This window comes from Lathamus discolor, unplaced genomic scaffold (genome assembly GCF_037157495.1).
Source record: "Lathamus discolor isolate bLatDis1 unplaced genomic scaffold, bLatDis1.hap1 Scaffold_66, whole genome shotgun sequence".
In the NCBI taxonomy this organism is placed as follows: Eukaryota; Metazoa; Chordata; class Aves; order Psittaciformes; family Psittacidae; genus Lathamus; species Lathamus discolor.
In genome coordinates this window covers 1,757,107-1,782,684 of record NW_027069383.1, presented here as the reverse complement: position 1 = coordinate 1,782,684, position 25,578 = coordinate 1,757,107, and the positions used below count along the sequence as shown (strand labels likewise).

Sequence of the window (25,578 nt, the reverse complement as noted above, 5' to 3'; positions counted from 1 at the left end):
TCAACCCTAGGGGTGGAGTTAACACCAGGTTGAGCCTTAGGGTTAGGGTTAGGGTTCCAATTAGGATTAGGTTTAGGTTTAGGGTTAGGGTAAGGTTTAGGGTTAACCTTCACCAGAGTTAACCCTAGGGGCGGAGTTAACCCTAGGATTAGGGTTAGGATTAGGGTTACGGTCAGGATTAAGTTAGGGTTATGGTTAGGCTGGGTTAGGATTAGGGTTAGTGTTAGGTCTTAGGGTTAAGGTCCGGGTTACGGTTAGGGGTTAGGGTTGGGATTAGGGTTACGGTTCGGGTTAGGGTTAAGGTTAGGGTTACCTCTAACCGGAGTTAACCCTAGGGGTGGAGTTAACCCCAGGGTTAGGGTTAGGTTTAGGCTTAGGGTTAGCATTAACCCTAATCGGAATTAACCCTAGGGGCGGGTTTAATCCCAGGCTTAGGGTTAGGGTTAGGGTTAGGCTTAGGGTTAGACTTCAGTTTAGGGTTAGGTTAACCCTAACCGGAGTTAACTAGGGTTGGGGTTAGGGTTAGGGTTACCTCTAACCGGAGTTAACCCTAGGGGTTAACTGCCCAAGGTTCCTGCCCCAAAACCCCAAGTGCTGGAGCTCACCCACCTCTGCCCCAGGAGCAGGGTCAGGCCCCACAGCTCTGCTCCTGCCAGCGCTGCCGAGCCCTGCACTCCCTTGATGGTGCCATCAGAGCGCCCCACACACCGCAGCACGGGCTGGGCCGTTGCTCTGGCTCCGGCAGAGGCACAAGTGCCTTTGGAAGCTGCCAGCGAACAACAAGAGCTGAGAAGCGGCTGCAGAAGGGCTCTGCTGTGGGGCTGAAAGCCAAGGGTGGTGCAGGGGAAAGGAGAGACTGCAGAGCCTCAGCCCTTGGGCTTCCTTCAGAGGAGGTGGCGGTGCTGCCCTTGATCCTGGCTGTTCTCCAGCCCTGACCTGCCCTCAGCGGTCTCCAGTGGCCTCTGGCCAGGCCAGCAGCAGAGACAGGATGTTCTGCACAAATGTCTGCACCTGCTCCTGGGCCTGACTCAGTGCTGAGAGCTCTTCTGCAGCCAAATGCAGATCGTACTTTACAGTCAGACAGCGTGGTGTGGGGTGGAAGGGATCTTAAATCCCCATAGGGATTCAGAGCATCCCACAAGCAGAGCATCCCATAGGGATTCAGAGCATTCCACAGGCAGAGTATCCCATAGGGATTCAGAGCATCCCATAAGCAGAGCATCCCGTAGAGGTTCAGAGCATCCCATAGACATCCAGAGCATCCCAGAGGGATTCACAGCATCCCACAAGCAGAGCATCCCAGAGGGATTCACAGCATCCCACAGTCAGAGCATCCCATAAGGAATCAGAGCATCCCACAAGGATTCAGAGCATCCCACAAGGAAGCAGAGCATGCCAGAGGGATTCAGAGCATCCCACAAGGAGAGCATCCCACAAGGATTCAGAGCATCCCACAAGCAGAGCATGCCAGAGGGATTCAGAGCATCCCACAGGGCTCCAGAGCATGCCACAAAGCAGAGCACCCCACAGAGATTCACAGCATCCCAAAACCACAGCATCATACAGAGCTCCAGAGCATCCCATAGGGATTCAGAGCACCCCAAGCGCATCAGAACCCCCCCATCTCCCCATGGAAGCCCCCATTGACACCCCTGACCCACCCCCCTCCCCATGGAGCTCCCCCCATGGAACCTGCCTCTCTATGACATCAGCCCCAGCTCCAAGGGACCTGCATCCAGCACCCGTATCCCAGGGGCAGTTGCGCTTTGGGTGCAGTGGTGCTTGCAGCTCCTTGCTTGCAGCTCCTTGCTTGCAGCTCCTTGCTTGCAGCTCCTTGGTGTCACTCTTAGTGGTGGTGGCAGCGATGGCTTTGCTCCGTGTCATCATCCTGCTGGCCTCGGCCTGGCTGGTGCAAGGCTCCTGGGACAGCTGTGGGTGAGTGGCACCAGGCTCCGGGGCTCCTGGTATTCCATAGGGAGATGCTGCTGCTCCCATCCACGGTCACACCAATGGGGAGGTGGGATTTGGGGAGCCCAGTTGCCATTACCCCATGCCGTGGCACAGCACTTTCAAGCCTATGTCTTCTTGCCATGGAAGCGCAGCCTGCTTGGGGAAAGCAGGTGGCTGCTTTTCTGTTCCAGAATGGTTGTTTCCACGTGATGTACAAATATAGTCTATTTTTGGCCCAAAGTATTCGATAAATTTTTCTATTAGAGGCTCTAGTCTTTTTCTTGCTTCCAGTTTTACAGGATGCTCTTTCTGTCTTAGTGGTGTGATATTTGTTTTCAGAGGAATAGTTACTGCTTCTGCATCTCCTGATCGTCCCAGTGCTTTGGCAGCCCATACTTGCGGCTATACCCACTTCCTCTGGGAGATCCGGCTCAGTGCCTGGTTTCTGTAACATAAAAACTCGGGCCTTCACAGCCTTTTCATCAGGAACATGTACCTGAATTTTCTTTCTTTAACCCTAATTGATGCATGTCATTTACTCAGTACATCTCTCTCCAATAACAGCATGGGGCACTCGAGCATGCAGAGAAATTGATGGGTCAGCATCTGTTTGCCAATTTCTCAAATGTAAAGGAAGGCCGGGTTCCTGTCCACTCTGTGGCACCAAGGCCCGAAGCTGTTTGTTTGCTTAATTGCCCTTTACAAGTATTTATAACAGAATAAGTAGCTTCTGTTTCTACAAGAAATTTTACCTTCTCATTCCCCAACCTAGCTGTAGCCAGGGGCTCTGCTGGGGAGGGATTCAAATCTTCCCCCGCGCCTCCTCAGTCTTCATCTGAAGTAAGAATTCTCTCTGCCTGTCCCGACGGTCCACTAAACCCCCTGTGTTTATTTTGATTCTGAGGGCATTTTCCGTTGGGGTGCAACCTGTGGAGTCTGTTCACAACCCTTTCCATGTAATCCTTGTTTCCTCTCCTCCTGGGCCACACCCCCCTCTCCTGGTTTCTTGTGGGAAAGCTACAGGCAGCAATTATTTTTGGTGTATTTTTTTTTCCCCCTCAAGAGTCCAGTTTTACTCTGGAGCTTATCTTATGCCCCCACGTATACATGAACAAATTCCCAGTTGAAACCTGACACACTATAACCCACAAAACACAATATTGTATTATATTAATAATTATATTCTATTAATAATATATATATTAATAATCAGGGACTCAAAACACTTCCCAGTATCATTGAACCATTTGAACCATTTCCGAGAACTTGCCGCAGAGCAATATTGGTCCGATGGTGGTAGGTCTCCAAGGCCACATCCATTATTTTTACCAAATCACATTGGTCCTCCCCCTTAAGGTTTGGTATCTTTTTCCTTATGTCTTCCATGGATTGACTTCTTCTTAACTGGCCTAACTCTTATCTTCCTTCCTCTGATTCAGGAGCAATATGAGTATATTTATGCACCACCTCTTTTAATCTTCCCATGAATCCAGAAGGTGATCCATTTACATCTGGCTTTATTTCATATATAGCTTAGACCAGTTCACTGTCTTGGGGACCGCATTCCTAATACCGAATAAAATCCACCTCCGATATTGTTTCAAAGCTTGCCTGTCCCAGTTAGGGCCCCAGTTAGGATTGGGGATAGGTACGTGAAGATTCCCTGTACCTGCTGCTGTGCCTGCTGTTATTTGTCGCTTTAATGAGGTCCGAGCCATATGAATAATTATATTTCTGTGAACACTCTCGAAAGCATGGTGCGTAATCACCAGCCACTTGTTTCCAACTATTCAGATCTATAACGGTAAAGGGGATCTCCATCATGAGCAGACCATCATTACACACAGCTTGACTTAAAGTTGCAATCACAGTTTCCCCTCGTTTTCCCCTCATTTTCCCCTAGTTTGCCCTGCTGTAGGGCTAAATCCTTCAGCCTGCCCCCCCAGTATCTCTGGGGCCTGTGCTGGTGCTTGTGCTTGATTCTCATTTTCAGCACCTTCAACCCCATTATTCACAATACCTCTTCTCCAGGGGGCTGCCATTAAATCCATATCCTTCTCCACATTCCTTAGATGTTTAGTGCCCTATGGTGCACAAAGAGCAACAGCGTTTAAGCAAATTTTACTGTCTTTCTCCAAGGACAATGCTAACAGGTCCTGGAGTGCAAAATTAAATCCACAATCCTTTTGCCATACCAGGTGATATCTCAAAGTGAAAAACATTTCTGCGTAAGCTACTCCATCCTACTTTCCTTCTCGTCTCAAGAATAACATCCAGCATTGATGCCAGTATTTTAGCAGAGTCTCCTGAGTAACCGAACCCCTCAGGGGTCCACCACTTTGTTCCAAAGTCTCCTGAGTGACTGAACCACCTGGGGGTTCAGCGATTTGTTTCCAGTGTTGTGAAATGCAACCTAATGGGGATTTCTTCAAACCCCCCTGTGGAGGCAGTGGTCCTGACCTCCGCCCAGACGGTTGCAAAATGCAACCCAATGGGGCCCTTTTCAGGATCCCCTCTTTGGAGGATCCTGACCTCCACCGCATACCAAAGTCCAGACAACCAAAACCAAACTACCATCGCGTGTTGGGAGAGGCTGGGGGAGCTGGGCTTGTCCAGCCCGGAGAAGGGAAGGCTGATGTGCACCTGAGATCTTGGGAAGGGAAGGCTGTGGGGGACTGGCTGCCTGTACAGGCAAGGAGGATGTGGAGAACACAGTGCCTGGCTCCTCACCATGGTGCCTGGTGGGAGGACAGAAGGCAATGGGGATAGTGACAGAGGGGAGGTTCAGCCAGGACAGAAGGAAACCTTGTTCCCACGGGCTCAGGCAAGCGCTGCATCAGGTCACCCAGAGAGGCTGTGCAGTCTCTGGCCTTGGGGATTTCCAACTCAGACTGAATCAAGCCTTGAACCACTTGCTCTGGCCCTGTTCCTGACGGGTTGGACATGAGACCTCCCTTCCAACCTCTCTTCTCTTAAGATCCTGTGATGATGTTGGGCCCTATTGCTAACTGGAGCAGAGCAGATGTTGATGGGACATGAATCCTCTAGTAGGTGACCATCTCAACTGACATCCTCACCAGCAAAGAGACTCTGACACTTCAGCAACCCGCTCTCTGCAAAGGGAGGAGTCCTGGGCAAGGTTTTCAGGGCACACAGCTTTCTCTGTGCAGGACACAAATGATCTTGTTTTAATGCCTGGAGGCCTGTCAGTCATCAGTTGATGTCTGTGTAAATGAAATATGCACACAAATATACAAGCACATTTCCATCAGCTCAATCACTTGTGTACATTCAAGACCTGGCAATATTTTCCCACCATAACAGAATGAGAAATTCCAGGCAGTGTATTAATGGCAAGAGTAGAAATCTTGATCTCCCTGCTGTACTTGTATTGCACGTACTGTGTCTATAATTTCATCACCCTCATCATTAAGGTTTTTCCTCCACTCCTGATCAAATGGCCATGTCTAAGGACATCTTCCCAGCAGACTATCCGGACATGTGGCCTTCCCATTGCTCTCAGGTTTCCTCCTCCACTTGCTCTTTGGTCATTCAGATCCTCTCAGCTCTGGTTCCTGCTTTGAGCTGCAGGGAGTTGGGAACTGGTCCCTTTTCTCAGAAGTCTCATTAACCCTTTGGTCAACACCTTCATCGTGTTTATGTCTCTCGTTTCATAACTCTCATTTTGAAACTGTTCTGTGCAAAACTCTTATGGAAGGGTGATCACGTTAGACGCTGCTTGGACTTGTCATAAAGCGGAGGAGTTATTATATAGTGTGTAACTTGTGTTTGTAGGCACTGAAGAGAGAGCTTCTCTGTGCCTGGTGCAGCCCAGTTCCCCAAGGAAAGCAGGAGGGAGCTGGTGCAAAGGAGCTGCCCCATCCAGCTGCAGAGCTCAGTGGAGGAGTCGCATGTGAGGTAAAGCGCAGCAAGTGCCAGGGCCACTGAAGGCACAGTCTCTGCACACCCCAGAACACGGCTGCCCAGTGGTGGGGACACATACAATTGGGTAAGTTATAGAACTGTAGTCCTCTTGTCCTACTGCTACTAACCCCTGACTTGGGTTAGGGCTACAGTGACAGTCTGTTGGTTACCTTTGAGCTTTCAACTGCTAATACCTGTGAGCTACTTGCTTAGTTCTTTGTTGAGATTGTTATCATGCCTTACCATTAGGAATGTCCCTGCTTAGAAGCAATTTCTGGAAGCAGATGCAAGGTGCCCACAGGCCAGAATTCTAATGCATTGTTTATCATGCCCCACCAGAAGGGCAGGTTCCCACCCTCAGAGGGGCCCCCTGTTGAGCGAGCATTCATGTTTCGGTGCTAAGTCACACTCCTGCTAAAAAGTCAAGTTATTTCAGCTAAGGCCTAATGGCTTGCTCTCAGTTTCCCCCCTTTTCTTTCAAACAGTGCAAATTCTTTTGCACAGTCCATAGTATGCACACTTGTTGAGCTACCGTATGAACTTTCCACCACGTCCACAAATTAACAACTGTTAATAAAGCCGTAGTCAGTAGTAGCACAAGCACAGGGTGGACCAGTATCTTCAAAAGTTGAGTTGCTGTAGGAGATTGCCATTTTGTCCCTACCAAGAAAATTTCCTACTAGTGGTGCTCTCCGGTTTTCTTGGTGTCGGTGATGATTTCTTTAATTTCTTCTACATTATGCGTAACAGTCCATACTGCTTGGTGAGAAGTTTCATTGGCCTTCCGTATCATCTTCTCGAGGTCTGGGTGATAGAACACTTTCTTTAGCATTTCTATTTTCATCCCAATCTGTAGGGCAGATATATCATGGTGTAACACATAGGTATCGTGTAGTAGTTGATTAGTAGTTACAGGGATGGTATAGTTAAAATCGCATCCAATGATTTTGGTAAGATTACACACACAAAAGTTAGTAGCATTTGTTTCTTCAATACAGCTATCAATTGTTACATTCTCACACACGGTTCTTACACAAGCACATCCTTGTCCAATATAATACACTTGGGATCTTGCATGAGTGACGGGTGATTTAGAAAATGCAAGTACTATCCTCAGTATCGAGACAAAGATCTTTGTTTTCAGTTCTAGGATTTTCACAGGTAAACCCTAAGTGTTCTCTTGAGGTACATGGTTCTGTACTTCCCGTTTGTCAATTTTGGGTCCTAGTGTTAAATCTTGCCCATACATTGTGGCCCATCATCCCGGTGTATCTTCCCTAGAGACAATACAGGAAATATGTCTAATATTTTGGCATGCTCAATTGTCAATACAAAAGCAGTGATTTGTCTTTGAAATGGGTTATACATGAAATTTACTAGTTTCCAGCATGCTTGAAATGTTTTCTTGAACTTTGTGGTAGCATGATTTCTGGCAATAATTGTTTGTACCTGTTGTGCAGAAGTCCTGTTTCTCCTTCCCTAATAATAGCCACTGCAACAGACTGTAACCGAAGTTGTGACTGAATACAGCTTAAGGCTAGGGGCACTTTTCCTCGCAAATTCCCTAGGAAGGTAGTAACACGATATAGGTCCTGGGAAGGTCCTGGGAGGTGTGTTCTGCTAACCCTGTTGTAAGATCACTTACCAGCCGCTGTGTTTCAGCAATGGTAAGGAGAGACGATCTGAGTGGAATTTCTAGATTTCCCAGCTCTGAGGTGACTGTACTTAATTTATTTCCTAAGACTTCTTGATCAGTGGAGTTCAAGACCACGTCTAATCCCTTCTAGGTGTAGTACGGGGTGTTCTAGACTGAATCCAGGTTCCCCATCCTATAAGGCTTTGATTACTAAAGGATTTACATTCTGATTTTATGGTTGAGATATAAGCTTGTAGCTTTACCACCACTTTCTTTAAAGAGTATTTGGGGTCTAGCATGAATTTTTGTTCATTTGATTGCCTTACCACATAAGGTCCTGCAAATGAGAGGTTGTGATATTTGACTGAGCATTCTAAAGGGGAGAAGTGTGTAGGAGAGAAGGGAGTAGGTGTAGCATGTGTGGAGACTTCCACTCTCAGCCTGATTGTTATTCTGTCAAGTCCTTGTTTCCAGTTAAATGCTAGAGTACTTGGTTCGGCAACTGCAAGACCAAGTCGGCAAGTTTCCTTCTGAGAACAGTTAATTAAAATTTGATTTTGATCTGGTCTTATTTGGGATATTGTTATCTCAGGGGTATAGTTTTTAGGCCCCTTAAAGAAAAGTTTAGGATAGAATACGCTTCCATACCTTTGGGCACAGATCAGAATCTGGGTGTTATTTTTCCCAGATATTGTTGTGGGGTATTTCCCCCAGCGAGGTCTTACATGTATCTTACAGGTTTTATCTTGAGTACCGGCTCCAACTGTGTGTTCTCAATAAATTCCCCCTTCCCTCTTTCCCCTGAAGGAAAGGTTCAAATTACATTTTTTAGAGGATTGATCTTCTGGTATTTTAATGTTAATTTGCCTACAGGCTCATCTCTATCTGTGGTTCTCTACTACATATCGTACACAAGATAAAGCACTGTCTTCCTGGATATTAAAAGAGTAGGAACACTGCACTCATGCAAGACATAGATAGGGTACAGTCTGGATTTAGGCTAGGTATCTGGTAAAGATTTGCCATAATGACTGGCCATGCAGTCGATTTTATTTCGAATTGGCATGCCAGAGTGACAGGTTGGGAACACTTCTTGATAAATATCGGCACGAGCTGTCATTTTTCCCGTTCTTTAGAAGTGGTTGTGTGACTGTTTACGATCAGGAGAATATTGGCTGTTTTCGTGACCTCACTCTTGTCATCTATGTAATCAGTCCAATGTTTCTGTTGTACGCAGTGGTCCAACCTAGGGAGTCGTCGTATTCTATATCAAAGCGCTTTTTACATACCCTGGAAGTCTCAGCAGTTCTCCCTGTTCCAAAGGTGAATACGGTCACCTTTATATAAGATCTGATTGTTCCCCAGCCCTGCCACTGCTGCTGGCTCTGTGTGGCAACCGCCCACCACTGAGCTCTCGAACACGTCAGGGAGAGCACTGAGTGATTCAGTCAAATCACAGACGTTCGGGACGGTGTCCTCACTGCTGTCCAGCCCTGCCACTGCTGCTGGCTCCTTGGGGAGCTGCTGGACCTGGGCAGGCTCAGTGGAGACCGGCAGCCGCAGGACAGAGGGCAGCGCACAGGCACGCACAGGAGGCGGCATGGCCGGAGCAGTGAAGCACACTCTGGGCACCTCCGATGCCATGGGCAGCTGGAGAGGGAGCCTCTCTGTTGGGAGAAGCAGAGAGGTGCTGGGGTGAGAGCTTGGCAGGCAGAGGCGGCTGGGGGTTACCTGGAGGGCAGGAGGAGCAGGAGCTGCTGCTGTACCTGCCATGGCAGTTGGTCAGTGTTGCTTGGGCGGGGGCCAACTGCCCCCTCCCTCGGGTTCCGCCCCAGTTCCACCAGTCCTGGCTGCTTCAGCAGCCCCTCAGGCCTTTGGTTTGTCAGACACAGCAGCTGCCCCTCGCAATGCTTTCCTGCCCTGCTGGTGATCTCCTGTCTTAAACGATGGTTTCCCATCCCAGCTGTGGTTTTTGGGAAGGTGAATTTCATGTCCAAGAGGAAGGGATGGGGCCGGCACCTCTGGCTCTGCAATGCTGACGTGCATGCTTCCCAATCTTCCCCAGTGGTGGAAGTGGGAAGGGGACTTGTGGCATTTTTGGGTTGTTTTTTCCTCCCCCCTCTCAGGAGACTGATCCCCCTGGGATGGCATCTTTGCTGCCTCTCGTCACCTTGTCACTGGTGTTTGGGACCCTGGTTGGTGGGACCCACAAGGTATGTTACGAAGACTCTCTTCCCCCTAACTACTAGATCAGCCAGTCTTTAAAGTATTAATAGGTCTTTTAAGTATGTATGTATATATATTTGTATGTACACTGTCATCTGATGCGATAGTAGACTTTTACTGGAAACTTCAACCCAGCCCTGGAACTAGGACTTTTCTTGAGGGTATCTTAGAGCTGTCTGTGAAGGAGAAGGGGTATTGCAGCACAGCAGAAGTAGTGGCAGAATCCCATCCCCTCCAGCATGTCTTTGAAACCCTCGCAATATCCCGCACACCATTACTCGGTATCTCTTGCAGGACTGGCTCCAGGGACATCTGCATCAGTAGGCAAGAGCAGGACTGCAGCAGAAGTAGCATGAGCGCCTGGCAGAGTTTGACTGGGACTAGTAATTGGTAGTGAGGGTGCTAGTGCTTGGTCCAAGTGTGTGGTACGTGACTGTTTGAAGGGTGTGAGACCCCTGTGTAAAACCACATTTGGGGTTCACCAGTGTGTCTGGGTGTCGTGGTTTAAACCCAACCACAAACCTCGTCCACTCACTCCCCCCCTTCTTGCCCTCCCCCTGCTCCTGGAGGGATGGAGAGGAGAATCAAAAAGAATGCAACTCCCACGGGTTGAGATAAGAACAGTGCAGTAACTAAGGTATAACACAAATCACTACTGCTACCACCAATAATAATAGTGCTAAAGGAAATAACAAGAGGAAAGAATACAACACCTCAGTACCAGCTGACTGATAACTCGCCCCACTCCCCCCAGCCGAGCACCAACCGATACCTCCTCCAACCCTGCAGTCCCAACCCTTCCGGGTAACTCCCGGTTACATCCTGGCCATGACGTGCTGTGGTATGGAATACCTCTTTGGCTAGCTTGGGTCAGGTGTCCTGTCTCTGCTTCCTCCCAGCTTCCCCTCCTTCCTAGCAGAGCATGAGGCTCAGAAAGTCTTTGGCCAGACCAAACATTCGAGCAGCAACTGAAAACATGGGCGTTATCAGCACTGTTCCCAGGCCAAAAGATCAAAACACAGCACTGTACTAGCTCCTAAGAAGGAGAAAAATGACTGCTGCTGCTCAACCCAGGACACTGGGATACTCCACTGTCAGGGCAGTAGGATCTCCGTGAAGGTTTCATACAACCCTAAGATAATACTGCACAAGAATTGGGAAAAAACAAATCAAAAAGAAAAAACAAAAAAAACCCAAGCACCAAAATGTAAGACAATGAAGAATCAAAGCTTTTGTGCATCCTTTATAAAAATTCTGAACTCATTTTAAGTTGGTGGCTAAGAAGGAGAAAAAGAACTGTTAGAGCTGAACCCAGAACAACTGGGCAGCAATAATTGGCAAGCTTTCCAGGGATTTATTCCACCACGCTAAGATCCAGGTTCTTCTCTGAAACACATCCAGAAATACATTTATTAGAAAAAAAAGCAACAAAGCCCAACCCCCCCACTTCAGGCCGGATTTAAGCTGGCTTTAAGAATCTCACTAAGTGTGGCCCTGACACCAGAAGCACCTGAAGCTACGGTGCTTTTACAGCAAGAGAGACAACACTTGTAAAGAGAGATGCAAGGCTTCCACCTATGGGTACCCACAGCCCAAACCAGGTACCATCGGAGCAGACAAGAAGGGGATTCTTTTGCTCTGCCTTTAATTTGCTTTATCCAGCTCTAACTGTGTCTTCCCTCTGACTCAAGAGTTTTTCCTTTTTTTCAGGTTGGGTTTTTTTTTGGAGATATCTATGTCACCTTATGGCAAGATGCGACTTAGAAAAGTAATGCAGGCATGCCAGGGAATCCACAAGGCTAAATGAATGCTTACTTTGTTTATGAACACTGGTTTGAGTTTATACACGTGCTGGTAAACAAAGAGAAGCAGAACTGTTGTCAGGATCTAAAACCCCAGGGAGGCGCTGATCTCTTCTCCCTGGGATCTAGGGACAGGACAGCTGGGAGTCAGGGGAGGCTCACAATTCATAGAAGGAAGCATTTCTTCACAGGGAGGGTGTTCAGGGGCTGGCACAGGCTTCCTGGAGAGGTGGTTGGTGCCCCAAGGCTGTCAGTGTTGAAGAGGCGTTTATTTGGACAATGCTTTGACTTTTGGTCAGCCCTGAATTAGTCAGGCAGTTGGACTAGTCGGTGGTTGTAGGTCCCTTCCCAATGAGCTATTCTGTGCTATGCTGTTCTGTGCTGTGCTACGCTCTACTGTGCTGTGCTATGTGGTGCTATACCATGCTATGCCACCCCATGCGATGCTATGCTGTGCTATTCCATGCCATGCCATGCCATCCGATGCTGTGGTATGCTGTGCTATTCTGTGCTGTATTGTGCTGTGCTACAGCACATGTTGGTGTCCTCAACATGAAAAGTACATGAAGCTGTTGGAGCAAGTCCAGAGGAGGGCCGTGAGGATGATCAGGGGCTGGAGCACCTCCTGTATGAAGGCAGGCTGAGAAAGGTGGGGCTGTTGAGCCTGGAGAAGAGAAACTGCATAGTTGTAAGCCCTGTACTTGAGTTCCTCCTTAGGGATGGCAACTTCAGTCATGGCAAGAAGTGCAGAACAAGGTTCTTGTTCTGGAGGTGCAGTAAAGTCAGTGAGGGCCCCAGCTGAGGAGTGTGCCTGGTGATGTCTCCCCATCTTTCTCAGCATGGAGTTATCCATGGAACTTGCCAGGAAAGTTCTGAGTAATTTTTCTTCAGTCTAAAACGATTTGATGTGAAAATTCTCAAAATGCATCTTAACTCTGTATCCTGACTGTGCTGCTGTGCTCTGTTCCCATTGCTTCAGGTACAGAAAGGCAACTGCCTTTGCTTCAGAATTGCGACTGAAAGTGGAGAAAGCAGTTAACAAATGAGCACTGCATTTCAGTTTGGAGTTGAAATCTACTTCTCTGAATCTGAAGTAGCTGTGGCTTGCTAGGTTTTCATTAGAGCTGCATCCCTGGTTTCTCTCCCAGTGGATTTTAGCTTTCTATTGCAACTGTAATCCAAAGAGCACTGGATCAGCTTGGCAGCTGTCCTATTTGCCACCAGCTCTTTGTGATCAATATAGCCCTAAAAAGTGTTTTTCTTGTCTCGGAGCAGGATTTCTAGTGTGATTTTCAAGCACTTGGTGAGGTTGGGCACTAAGCTGTGTGAGTGCATCTTTCTGAGGTGTTACTTCATGGGATTTCTGACCATCTCTGTGAGCAGTTTTCACTGAGAAGTGACCTTAGAGAGCTCTGTATTTATCCGCCGCTGTACAAAATAGCTGTGTGAAAAGACTCTCCTCTTGTTTGCCTGCTTTCAGCTTGCCCACTGCCTTGAGTGTCTTGTTTCTGGGCAGACCTGGCTCCTGACCTGCCAGCTCCTGACTGCTCAGAGGTTTTTGGGTGTCAGTGCCATCCTGCCTCCTCCCTGGCTCCCCATGCTGGCTGCCATGGGCTATGCTTGAGGAAAACCACTGCTATCAGTGAGCTGTCTGGAATGAGGAAGAACACACGAGGGAAGAGAGGCTTAAATGGCAAAGCTGATTCTGGTCGTCTTGTTTGCGGAGCAAGGGAGTACAAATACATTGCTGGAAGTGGCCCGTTCCAGCTCTCCAGTGTGTTGGCAATGATGCTGAGAGCATCCTTTCTCAACGTGACACAAAGAGCTGCCGCTAGTCCCAGCGTCTGCATCAGCAGGCAGCTCTGAAGGGGCCCTGCAGCAGTGTGGGGGCTGCCTCTGGCTCCTCGTGTCTAAAGGATGAGAAAAGTCCAGGCAAGCAGCTACCCTTTTTAGTCTCAATGATATTCAGTACTGAAAGACCATCTCCTTCACGGGGTTTTTCCACAAAACACACCTGAAATAAAAGCATTTACTTGGTATGAGGAACACAGTTCTTTTTGATAATGGATGACCATATCCCTTTCAGTATTTTATAGACAGAGAAGCTGTATAATGATTAGTATTTTTTTCCGGTGTATCTGCTGTTATGGTTCTTACATCTGATAGTAAATATCATGCCTAACGGAAGAGTCTTTGAAACAGATGGTCCACTTGTCTTGCACAGGCACGCTCTACTTGCACTGTTGAACATGCATCCCCAGCTCTCCCAGTCGTTACTCTTAATCCAACATAAAGTCCAGGAGTTCTTCCTCTCCAGAACTGGGCAGTCTCTCGTTTCCAGGTTGTCCCAGTGCTCTGTGGACAGGCTCCTGGCTGTGTGTTGTCTGTGCAGGGGTCCGGCAGGCTCTGTGCTTCATCACGGAGTCGTGTCCTGCACTGAGGTGACTCTTAGTTCCTGTTGTAGCTCAAGCACAGGCCCTCGCTAATGGCTGCAGTCGCTGTGAGTGCTGGGTTTTGTACATACGTTTTTTTGCAGGGGGTTGTCTCTTCTGTGAAACACTTGTGTGGGATTTCTATAGTTCTATAAGGGATAGGGCTCCCTTACATCCGTTACATCTATAAACCCATGTTGGGTTAGGGATAGCGATAGGTGTTAGAATCAGGATTATAGTTAGGGTTAGGGTTTGGGGTTACTGTTAAGGTTAGGGGTTATGGTTAGTGTTAGGGTTATTGTTAGGGGTTAGTGTTAGGGTTGAGATCGGGTGGCGGAGTCATGCTTGTGGTTCTGGCTAACCCTATGTGGCCAGAGTTAGGTTTAGGCTTAGTGTTAGGGGTTAGGGTTAGCGTTAGAGTTAGGGTTACAGTTAGGGGTTGGGGTTACAGTTAGGGATTAGGATTACGGTTAGGGATTAGGGTTAGGTTTAGGGTTAGTGTTAGGGGTTAGGGTTAGGTGTTACGGTTAGGGTTGACCTCAGGTGGCAGAATCACGTTCGTGGGTGTGGCTAATCCAAAGTGGGCAGAGATAGGGGTAGGGTTAGGGTTACGGTTAGGGTTAAGGTGAGTAGGAGGGTTAGTGTGAGGGTTAATGTTAGGTTTAGCATGTGGGTTATGGTTTGGGGTGGGGTGAGGCTTAGGGTTAGCATTAGGATGAGGGTTTGGGTTAGGTTTTGGGTTCGTGTTAGGGTTACCGTGAGGTTTGCTGTTAGGGTTAGGGTGAGGGTTATGTTTATTATTAGGGTTAGGGGTTAGGTTTAGGGTTAGGATTAGAGCTAGGGGATAGAGTTAGGGTTAGTATTAGGGTTTAAGGTCAGAGTTATGGCTATGGTTATGGTTAGATTATGGTTGAGAGTTAGGGGTTAGTGTTCACATTAGTAGTTAGGATTAGGGGGTTAGGGTTTAGGGTTAAGGTTTGGGCTAGGGGTTAGGCTTAGGGCTCCTTTACATATATTAGGGTTAGGGATTATGGTTCAGAGTCTCAGCCAGTCTCATCCCTAAAGTCTGAATCTTAGAGTCTTAGCAATGGTTTTAGGAACAGTCTCAGCACAAGAGTCTCATCTGCAGTGCATCAGTCAGTCCCTTCTCGGAGTCTTAGCCACAGTCTGAGCCACAGCGTCTAAGCTTCAGTCTATTCCCCTAATTCTGTATCCCAGAGTCTTAGCCACAAAATTTCAGCTGCAGGCTCATCCCCAAAGTCTGAATTTTATGGTTTTAGCCACAGTCTCAGTTACAGCCTCAGCTCCAAAGTCTGAATCCCAGAGTCTTAGCTGAAGAGTCTCAGCCACAGTCTGAATTCCAGTCTTCTCCACAGTCTCTGCCCCAGAGTCTGAATTGCATAGTTTTAGCCATGGAGTGTCAGCAACAGTCTCAGCCACAGAGCTTGAGTCCAACAGCATCAGCTCCAAAGTCTGCGGCCCAGAGTCTCAGTCACAATCTTACCCACAGAGTTTCAGCCACAGTTTCAGCCACAGTCTTAGCCACAGAGTCTGAGTCCTAGATTCTCAGCCCCAGTCTCAGCCCTTGAGTTTCAGTCCCCGAGCCTCAGCCCCAAAGTCTGAATCTCCAAGTCTCACCTATCTGAACCAGAGAAAACGCAACAGAAAATCAAAGCCAAGGAATACCCACGGAAAAAACAGCAAGAAATTGCAGAACAAGCAGGGCACTCACCAAACAGCCAGGGATCAGCTTTGGTACAACCAGGGAGCAGCCACAGAACCAGAGCCAGGTAATACAAAGACCAAGCTGTGGCTTATCAGGGTGCTTTTATCCCAGGTGGTGGTTTGCCACTCACCTGCCCCAGCCCATTGAGGGAGGAGCTGCGGGTGGGGCTTGTGGTATATGAGGCACAGTCTTTGCTCAGGGAGCTCATTTGGGGTTCAGCTCTCATCAGGGTGTGTTCTCTGGTGTTAGCTCAGGTTTTTTGGCTTTAGAGCTTTGTGGTTTGTTTCAGGTGGGTTTTTTTGGGGGTAGGCTTGAATTGGTCTTGTTTCAGTGAAGACCTTCAGCTCATGTTAAGGCTTACCAGTGTGTGCATTAGTAAGTGTCTTTGTGTAGAGTTTTTTTTAGGTGCTATATTTGTAAGTGGTGGTGGTGAGGCAAGAAGAAACCTGCAGCTGTTCTCAGGGGGAGGAGTTGTGACAAAGGTAATCTTTGCTTGATGTCCTGGTTAACGGTGTATCATTCCCGTTCTTCTTTGCAGATGAAGAAAAGGTATATGGCTAGAAAAGGAATGTACCGGTGAGTCAAAAAGGGGTTTGTCTCAAGTGTGGCTTTGGACCTCTGCCCTCGTGAAAAGTGAGTAAAAAGGGCATGCCCAGAGAGGGGCAGGAAGGAGTTGTAAGGTCGGTGGGGAAGAAAGGCTGTTAAAGAGGCAGTGTCTTTGGGCAGGTAAAGGGAGCAGGTTATTATTCAGTTTGAGCTTTTATGGCTTTATAAAGCTAAAGCACAGCTGGGGGTCGTGCCTCAGAGTCTCAAATTCAGTAATCTCTCAGGGCATAGCTCCAGGTTGTTTTTACAGCTCTGTTCTTTCAATGTATGTCTGCCCAGAGCTGACTCTGTCCAGCCCCCTTGCCAGTTAAAGTGAGAGGCCATTAACCGGCTGAAGCAGCAGCTCAATGCAAAATAGTTTTTAGTATCGGAAGGCATTTTTTTATTTGAAACGTCAAAGGGTGACGTAACTCAGCGGCAGGAGGGCTTAGCACGGAGAAGGCCGACATTTCGAGCACTGTATCGGCAGACATTCATTTCTATTTATTTCTCAGGTTTCACATCCGCATCGGGAGAGGCGAAGCCGCACAGTTAGAGGGGATGTACGAAGCTAAGAGGGTTTTATACTGGGCTGGCGACTGACACCATAGCCCAGTACGATGGCAGGGTTCACAGTCTTTCTCGCAGCTGCTGTGCAGTCGCCTTTGGTGCCGGATGAGTACTCGCAGGGAGTCGGGGAGGTAAGGAGAATGACTGCAGGGTCAGTCACTTCTCCCCAGAGTGACGGTCACTCGTCTCTACTCTCTCAGGTCTTGCAGGGGAGGGGAGCCCCAGAGCACCACTTGGAAACTTTTTTGGGACTGTGACATGGGAGCTCCGAGCCATGAGGCTGGCTCAAGACCCACACCACTACGGAACCTGAATAGATGGACTCCTTTTTGGAGCCGGAGGGCAGGAGATGAGGTCAGGATGGCAGGCAAGAGTTTGAAAGGTAGCACGGGGGAGAGGGAAAGGGAGGGTGTTTCATCGCAACAATTACAGTTTCAGAGTCGGGCTCACAGCCGGACCGTCACAGCAGTTTCGGCGGTCGGTGTTGGAATCGCACGGTTAGGTCAGACTTCGTTCTGGGGCTCTGCGGGAGCCTCACTGTCTCTGTCCCATCGACCCACTGGCGATTGAGACAGACAGAGCATTCCATCTTGGGAGTGGTCTTCCACGAGAGAGTTTGTCTTTTTGGTGTCACAGAGTCTATAGTGTTCTCTTGGCGTGTGTGTATATGTGTTTGCTTAGGAAATGTTGTGACCATGGCATGTAGTTGTGGGAGGTGGCATGGAGTTGGAGGGCGATGCGTTCGGTGTAAGCTTAGTGCTTTACTTGTGTGTGGGGAGTGTGTTGTAGACTGAAAGAGTTCTCCTTTTTGGATTTTTAGGGGAAAAAAAAAAAAAACCAGCCAGGGGAGGGGTTTATCCTCCCCCAGCTGGGTTTTTTTTCTCGGGTCCTGGCCGGTCTGAGAGGCGATGTTCATCGCCTATGTTTGGGTGCAGGCCGGTGCAGGGACGGGATTTTCTCAGGCAGGGCATTTTCGGTGTTCTCGGGAACATAGTTCCTGAGGAGTTCGGAAGACAGGTTGGGGCTGTTGTCACTCATTAGGGAAGAAATTCTGAGTGTTGGTGTGGCAGTCTAAACTAAATGCAAGGTCGATGTTAATGGGATTGGTTGTAGAATGATAGTGTGGCTTTTAGAGTGTTGCTATTAGTATTAGAAAGCTGGTGTCAGTATGAGAACTTTGGTGTCGGTATTGGAATGTGGTTTTAGTCTCAGAAGGCCGGTCTTAGTCTTAGAATGGAGAATTTAGTCTCAAAAGGTGAACTTAGTCTTAGAGTACCAGTATTAGTCTCAGAATGGTGAACACAGTCTTTGAGTGCTGGTTTATTCTCAGCATGGTGAACTTAGTCTCTGAATGGTGAAGTTAGTTTCCTAATGCAGGTCTTAGTCTCTGAAAGGGGAACTTAGTCTCAGAGTCCTGGTCATAGTGTCAGAGTGGAGAACTTTATGTCAGAAAGATGGTCCTAGTTTCTAAATAGAAAAATTACTTTATGAATGATGGTCTTTGTGAATGGAGAACTTAATGTTTCAATGGAGAAGTTAGTTTGTGAGTGGAGAACTTGGCCTCTGACTGGAGAACTTAAGGCTCCAGTGCAGATCTCGGGACAGCAGGACCCAACATTACTTAGGGCGGCAGTGCCCACCTTGCTTAGGGCGGCAGTGCCCATCATTTTAGGGCTGCAGTCCCCAGCCTTCTTATGTCTGCAGTGCCGGGCCTCCTTCGGGCTGCAGTGCCCAAGTTAACTTAGGGCTGTAGGGCCAGGCCTCCTTAGGGCTGTAGGGTGGGGCTTCCTTAGGGCGGCAGTGCCCACTGTACTTTTAGGTGAAGTGTCCACATTACTTAGGGCTGCAGGGCCAGGCCTCTTTAGGGCTGCAGTGAATACAGTACTAAGGGCTGCAGTGCCCTTAGTACTTTCTGCAGCACTACACTTCGTACTTAGGGTTGCAGTGCCGGGTTTCCTTAGGGGTGCAGTGCCTACCATACTTAGGGCTGCAGTGCCACCTTACTGAGGGCTGCTGTGCCCACCTTACTTTGGGCTGCAGTGCCCACCTTCCTCAGGACAGCAGTGCCCACCATACTTAGGGCTGCAGTGCCCACCATACTTAGGGCTGCAGTGCCCACCATACTTAGGGCTGCAGTGCCCACCATACTTAGGGCTGCAGTGCCCACCATACTTAGGGCTGCAGTGCCCACCATACTTAGGGCTGCAGTGCCCACCATACTTAGGGCTGCAGTGCCCACCATACTTAGGGCTGCAGTTCAAGGCGTTCTTACTGGTGCAGTGCTCAAGTTTACTTAGGGCTGCAGTGCGCAAATTGCTTACGGCTGCAATGCCGACCTTGCTTAGGGCTGCAGTGCCAGGCCTACTTAGGGATACAGTGCCGAATTTATTTAGGGCTGCAGTGCCCACCTTACTTAGGGCTCTAGTGCCGGGCCTCCTAAGGGCTGCAGTGCTGGGCCTCCTTAGGGCTGCAGTGCACACCTTACTTAGGGCTGCAGTACCAGGCCTCCTTAGGGCTGCAGTGGCCAACTTACTTAGGGCTGCATTGCTGAGCCTCATCAGGGCTCCAGTGCTGGGCCTTTTTACGGCTCCAGTGCGGGGCCTGCTTAGGGCTGCAGTGCTCACCTTACTTAGGGCTTCATTGTACACCTTACCTAGGGCTGCAGTGCCCACCTTACTTACGGCTGCAGTGCCCACCTTACTTAGGGCTGCGGTGCCCACCTTAATTAGGGCTGCAGTGCCCAGCTTATTTAGGGCTACAGTGATAGGTCCCCTTAGGGCTGCAGTGCTGGGCTTCCTTAGGGCTGCAATGGGAGGCCTCCTCAGGGCTGCAGTGCTGGGCCTCCTTACGTCTGCAGTTCCCAGCTTACGTAGGGCTGCAGTGCCGGTGTGCTTAGGGCTGCAGTGCCGGTGTGCTTAGGGCTGCAGTGCCGGTGTGCTTAGGGCTGCAGTGCCGGTGTGCTTAGGGCTGCAGTGCCGGGCCTCCTCAGGGCTCCAGTGCCGGACCTCCTCAGGGCTCCAGTGCCCACCTTACTTAGGGCTGCAGTGCTGGGCCTCCTTAGGGCTGCAGGGCCCAGATTACTTAGGACTGCAGCGCCCAGCTTAGGGCTGCAGTGCCCACCTTACTTAGGGCTGCAATGCACACCTTATTTAGGACTACAGTGATGGGTCTTCTTAGGGCTGCAGTGGCCATATTATTTAGGGCTGCAGTGCTGGGCTTCCTTAGGGCTGCCATGGGAGGCCTCCTTAGGTCTCCAGTGCTGGGCCTCCTTACGGCTGCAGTGCCCGCCTTACTTAGGGCTGAAGTGCCCGCCTTAATTATGGCTGCAGTTCCCACCTTACTAAGGGCTGCAGTGCCGACCTTATTTATGGCTTCCGTGATGGGTCTCCTTAGGACTGCACTGCCCACCTTACTTAGGGCTACAGTGCCCACTTTACTTAAGGCTGCAGTGCCCACCTTACTTAGGGCTGCAGTGCCCACCTTACTTAGGGCTGCAGTGCCCACCTTACTTAGGGCTGCAGTGCCCACCTTACTTAGGGCTGCAGTGCCCACCTTACTTAGGGCTGCTGTGCCCACCTTACTTAGGGCTGCTGTACTTGGCCTCCTTAGGGCTGCAATGGGAGGCCTTCTCAGGGCTCCTGTACTGGGCCACCTTAGGGCTGCAGTGCCCACCTTACTTAGGGCTGCAGTGGCCAACTTAGGGCTGCATTGTTGGGCCTCCTTAGGGCTGCAGTACCCACCTTAGTTAGGTCTGAAGTGCCCACCTTACTTAGGGCTGCAGTGCCCAATTTACTTATGGCTGCAGTGCCCACCTTACTTAGGGCTCCAGTGCCTACCTTATTCAGGGCTGCAGTGCACATCTTACTTAGGGCTACAGTTCCCACTATACTTAGGGCTGCAGTGCCCACCTTAGTTAGGGCTGCAGTGCCCAACTTGCTTAGGGCTGCAGTGCCCTACTTGCTTAGGACTGCAGTGCCAACCTTAGTTAAGGCTTCATTGTTCTGCCACCTTAGGGCTGCAGTTCCCACCTTACTTAGGGCTGCAGTGCCCACCTTCCTTAGGGCTGCAGTGCCCAATTTCATCAGGGCTGCAGTTTACGCCTTGCTAAGGGCTGTACTGCCCAACTTACCTAAGGCTGCAGTACTTGGCCTTATTAGGGCTGCAGTGGGAGGACTCCTCAGGGCTCCAGTGCCAGGCCTCATCAGTGCTCCAGTACTTGGCCACCTTAGGGCTGCAGTGCCTATCTTACTTAAGGCTGCAGTGCCCAACTTTCTTAGGGCTGCACTGCCCACCTTACATAGGTCTGCATTGCCCACCTTAGTTAAGGCTGCAGTGCTGGGCCTCCTTAGGGTTGCAGTGCCCTCCTTACTTAGGGCTGCATTGCCCACCATACTTAGGACTGCAGTGCCCACCTTACTTAGTGCTGCAGTGCCCACCTTACTTAAGGATGCAGTGCCAAACTAACTTATGGCTGCAGTGTCCACCTTACTAAGGGCTGCAGTGCTGACCTTATTTACAGCTTCAGTGATGGGTCTTCTTAGGTCTGTAGTGGCCAACTTACTTAGGGCTGCATTGCTGGGTCTCCTTAAGGCTGCATTGCTCAACTTAGTTAGGGCTGCAGTGCTGGGCCTCCTTAGGGCTGCATTGCCCGCCTTACTTAGGGCTGCATTGCCCGCCTTACTTAGGGCTGCAGTGTCCGCCATACTTAGGCCTTCAGTGCCCAGCTTACTTAGGGCTGCAGTGCCCACCTTACTTAGGTCTGCAGTGCGCACCTTACATCGCGCTGCAGTACTTGGCCTCCTTAGGGCTGCAATGAGAGGCCTCCTCAGGGCTCCATTACTGGGCCACCTTCGGGCTGCAGTGCCCAGCATACTTAGGGTTGTAGTGCCCGGCTTACTTAGGGCTGCAGTGCCCACCTTACTTAGGGCTGCAGTGCCCACCTTACTTAGGGCTGCAGTGCCCACCTTACTTAGGGCTGCAGTGCCCACCTTACTTAAGGCAGCAGTGCTAGGCCTCCTTAGGGCTGCAGTGCCCACCTTACTTAGGGCTGCAGTGCCCAACATCCTAAGAGCTGCAGTTTACACTTTACTAAGGGCTGCAGTGCCCACCTTATATAGGGCTGCATTACTTGGCCTACTTAGGGCTACAATGGGAGGGCTTTTCAGGGCTCCAGTACTGGACCTTCTTAGGGCTGCAGTGCTCACCTTACTTAAGGCTGCAGTGCTGGGCCTCCTTAGGGCTGCAGTGCCTACCTTACTTAAGGATGAAGTGCTGACCTTATTTACGGCTTCAGTGATGTGTCTCCTTAGGGCTCCAGTGGCCAACTTACTTAGGGCTGCATTGCTGGGCCTCTTTAGGGCTGCAGTGCCCACCTTACTTAGGGCTGCAGTGCCCACCTTACTTAGGGCTGCAGTGCCCACCTTACTTAGGGCTGCAGTGGCCAACTTAGGGCTGCATTGTTGGGCCTCCTTAGGGCTGCAGTACCCACCTTAGTTAGGTCTGAAGTGCCCACCTTACTTAGGGCTGCAGTGCCCAATTTACTTATGGCTGCAGTGCCCACCTTACTTAGGGCTCCAGTGCCTACCTTATTCAGGGCTGCAGTGCACATCTTACTTAGGGCTACAGTTCCCACTATACTTAGGGCTGCAGTGCCCACCTTAGTTAGGGCTGCAGTGCCCAACTTGCTTAGGGCTGCAGTGCCCTACTTGCTTAGGACTGCAGTGCCAACCTTAGTTAAGGCTTCATTGTTCTGCCACCTTAGGGCTGCAGTTCCCACCTTACTTAGGGCTGCAGTGCCCACCTTCCTTAGGGCTGCAGTGCCCAATTTCATCAGGGCTGCAGTTTACGCCTTGCTAAGGGCTGTACTGCCCAACTTACCTAAGGCTGCAGTACTTGGCCTTATTAGGGCTGCAGTGGGAGGACTCCTCAGGGCTCCAGTGCCAGGCCTCATCAGTGCTCCAGTACTTGGCCACCTTAGGGCTGCAGTGCCTATCTTACTTAAGGCTGCAGTGCCCAACTTTCTTAGGGCTGCACTGCCCACCTTACATAGGTCTGCATTGCCCACCTTAGTTAAGGCTGCAGTGCTGGGCCTCCTTAGGGTTGCAGTGCCCTCCTTACTTAGGGCTGCATTGCCCACCATACTTAGGACTGCAGTGCCCACCTTACTTAGTGCTGCAGTGCCCACCTTACTTAAGGATGCAGTGCCAAACTAACTTATGGCTGCAGTGTCCACCTTACTAAGGGCTGCAGTGCTGACCTTATTTACAGCTTCAGTGATGGGTCTTCTTAGGTCTGTAGTGGCCAACTTACTTAGGGCTGCATTGCTGGGTCTCCTTAAGGCTGCATTGCTCAACTTAGTTAGGGCTGCAGTGCTGGGCCTCCTTAGGGCTGCATTGCCCGCCTTACTTAGGGCTGCATTGCCCGCCTTACTTAGGGCTGCAGTGTCCGCCATACTTAGGCCTTCAGTGCCCAGCTTACTTAGGGCTGCAGTGCCCACCTTACTTAGGTCTGCAGTGCGCACCTTACATCGCGCTGCAGTACTTGGCCTCCTTAGGGCTGCAATGAGAGGCCTCCTCAGGGCTCCATTACTGGGCCACCTTCGGGCTGCAGTGCCCAGCATACTTAGGGTTGTAGTGCCCGGCTTACTTAGGGCTGCAGTGCCCACCTTACTTAGGGCTGCAGTGCCCACCTTACTTAGGGCTGCAGTGCCCACCTTACTTAAGGCAGCAGTGCTAGGCCTCCTTAGGGCTGCAGTGCCCACCTTACTTAGGGCTGCAGTGCCCAACATCCTAAGAGCTGCAGTTTACACTTTACTAAGGGCTGCAGTGCCCACCTTATATAGGGCTGCATTACTTGGCCTACTTAGGGCTACAATGGGAGGGCTTTTCAGGGCTCCAGTACTGGACCTTCTTAGGGCTGCAGTGCTCACCTTACTTAAGGCTGCAGTGCTGGGCCTCCTTAGGGCTGCAGTGCCTACCTTACTTAAGGATGAAGTGCTGACCTTATTTACGGCTTCAGTGATGTGTCTCCTTAGGGCTCCAGTGGCCAACTTACTTAGGGCTGCATTGCTGGGCCTCTTTAGGGCTGCAGTGCCCACCTTACTTAGGGCTGCAGTGCCCACCTTACTTAGGGCTGCAGTGCCCACCTTACTTAGGGCTGCAGTGCCCACCTTACTTAGGGCTGCAGTGCCCACCTTACTTAGGGCTGCACTGCCCACCTTACTTAGGGCTGCACTGCCCAACTTCCTCAGGGCTGCAGTTTACACTTTACTAAGGGCTGCACTGCCCACCTTACATAGGCTGCAGTACTTGGCCTCCTTAGGGCTGCAGTGCCCACCTTGCTTAGGGCTGCAGTGCCCACCTTGCTTAGGGCTGCAGTGCCCACCTTGCTTAGGGCTGCAGTGCCCACCTTGCTTAGGGCTGCAGTACTTGGCCTTCTTAGTGCTGCAGTGCCCTCCTTGCTTAGGGCTGCAGTGCCCATCTTGCTTAGGGTTGCAGTGCTTGGCCTCCTTAGGGCTGCAGTGCCCACCTTGCTTAGGGCTGCAGTGCCCACCTTGTTTAGGGCTTCTGTGCCCAACTGTCTTAGTTTAAACCAATCCACACAGGTCGTCCACTCACCCCCCCCCGATCCTCCCCTTTCCCAGAGGGATGGGGAGGAAAATCAGGAGAATGTAACTCCCACGGGTTGAGATAAGAACAGCCCAGTAACTAAGGTATAACACAAATCACTGCTGCTACCACCAATTATAATATTGATAAGAGAAAATAACAAGAGAATATGATACCACCGCCGAACGTATTCGACCCCCCCCGAAGAGAGAGAGCCTGCCCCTTCCGGGTAACTTCCAGTTCCCTCTCGGGGCATGACGTGCTGTGGTACGGAATACCTCTTTGGCTAGTTTGGGTCAGGTGTCCTGTCTCTGCTTCCTCCCGGCCTCCCTCGTCCCCAGCAGAGCATGAGACTCACAGAGTCCTTGGCCAGAATAAACAATACTTAACAACAATTAAAAACAATCGGTACTATCAGCTCTCTGCCCAGGCTGGAAGTCAAAGCACAGAGCTTGCACCAGTTACTAAGAAGGAGCAAAACGGCTCCTGGTAAACCAGGACAGCACTGCAGCCCTAAGGAGGCCCGGCATTGCAGCCCTGAGGAAGTTGGGCACTGCAGCCCTAAGTAAGGTAGGCACTGCAGCCCTAAGGAAGCCTGGCACTGCATCCCTAAGGAAGCCTGGCACTGCAGCCATAAGGATGTTGGGCACTACAGCCCTAAGTACTAAGGCAGTGCACCACTAAGTACAGTAGGCACTGCAGCCATAAGCAAGGTGGGCACTGCAGCCCTAAAGAGTCCCAGCACTGCAGCCCTAAGGAGAACCATCACTGCTGCCCTAAATTAGGTGGGCACTGCAGCCCTTTGTAAGTTGTGCAGTGAAGCCCTAAGTACTTTGGGCACTGCAAACTTAAGGAGGCCCTGCACTGCAGCCCTAAGTAAGGTGGGCATTGCAGCCCTAAGTAAGATGTGTGCTGCAGCCCTAAGGATGCCCGGCACTGTAGCGCTAAGGAAGCCTTCCACTGCAGCCCTAAGTACGAAGGCAGTGCACCACTAAGTATGGTAGGAACTGCCGCACTAAAAAGGCCCGGCACTGCAGCCCTAAGTAAGTTGGGCACTGCAGCCCTATGTAAGGTGGGCATTGCAGCCCTATGTAAGGTGGACAATGCAGCCCTAAGGAAG

The 25,578-nt window shown here is 50.2% G+C and overlaps 1 long non-coding RNA gene across 1 annotated transcript; it reads left to right on the top strand.

Moving 5' to 3' along the window:
- The first annotated feature begins 15,918 nt into the window (after window positions 1-15,918).
- On the top strand, window positions 15,919-17,269 carry LOC136006767 (uncharacterized). Its single transcript, XR_010609255.1, has 3 exons — window positions 15,919-16,071; window positions 16,235-16,329; window positions 16,797-17,269. It is a non-coding gene; the product is annotated as an uncharacterized LOC136006767 (long non-coding RNA).
- The last annotated feature ends 8,309 nt before the right edge of the window (window positions 17,270-25,578 follow it).